Source organism: Arachis duranensis, chromosome 8 (assembly GCF_000817695.3).
Source record: "Arachis duranensis cultivar V14167 chromosome 8, aradu.V14167.gnm2.J7QH, whole genome shotgun sequence".
Taxonomy (NCBI): Eukaryota; Viridiplantae; Streptophyta; class Magnoliopsida; order Fabales; family Fabaceae; genus Arachis; species Arachis duranensis.
In genome coordinates this window covers 27314070-27315376 of record NC_029779.3, presented here as the reverse complement: position 1 = coordinate 27315376, position 1307 = coordinate 27314070, and positions in this window count along the sequence as shown.

The window sequence follows — 1307 nt, the reverse complement described above, 5'->3', positions numbered from 1 at the left end:
AAAATCATTTTATATATTTTTTTATAAATCAAAATATTGATAATATAAAACGATAAAATAATACTTGAATATATGTTATTAAATTATATATTTATAACTTATGCTTACTTTTACCAAAATTTGACATAAATAATTTTTATTATAGGTGATTATGACTTACTTAATAGTAAGATTAGATAGATAAAAATTAAATTATAAAAAATATAAAATATATAATTTATTTAAATATTATATTGACCAAATCTATTTCTTTTTACTCACATAAAAATAAAAAAATTTATATCAACTATTTTTATAAGCTGTATTAATTATGTATGTATATGTTTAATTTTTTTTCTTTATAAATGTAATTATTGATACATAGTATGTTTACATAATTAATTAATAATAATTACTAGCATACCATTTTAGAGTAAATTACGAAAATGAGTTTAAATGAGAATTAGATTTGATGGGAATTTTTACATAAAAACAATAATGGGGAAAAGAAAAGATTGAAAGGGACAAGCATGGAAGAGTGGAGGAGTAGTGAAGTGCATGTGTATGTTTGGTTGCTGCGGTGCGGGGGCCTAGCAAAAACCGGAAAAATGGTGTTGATGTCTTGATGAGATGATGGTATTCAATTGTGTGTAGCCATAGTATGTCCTATATATGTAGGACCTATACCCTTCTTTATAAATATTATAGGGTTTCTGTGTGACGTGATGGCATGACCTCACTCTGCTTCTCCTCTTTATTAGCCTTGTTCTTTTTGTAGTCTTTTCTTCTTATGGTTATTTCCTTTTCCTTTTCTTTTTTAGCTACCCTCTCTTAACCACCTCTATTAATACTACTTCTTATAGTTTCTTAATCACCACTCCATCGTTGCCATAATTAATTACATGTTGACAATAACCCAAGCTGTGTAAGATATATACACATTACCTTAGATATGGTCGTTAAATTAGATCCTAATTAATTAAGATATATATAGGTTAAAAACTTGTACATATAAGAAACAAAGTCTATGCAAGCTAAGGCCTATGTTGCCATATATATCATATCTTTGGACTAATTAGTAATTGATGAGTCAAGTTTAGATGGATTATCAAGCCGGTATATTTATTAACATCTCTAATCAGAGACTTAATTCTATAATAATAGACTTAATACACATTATTTAGATTTGGCTAAAAAGTATTTTAATGATAATAATTAAGATGATCAATCATAAATATTTTTCAACAGCATATTAAAAATATAATTTTTTATCTTTTTAACACACTATATATTTATATATATTAGCAAAACCCAATTAATTTCCGTCT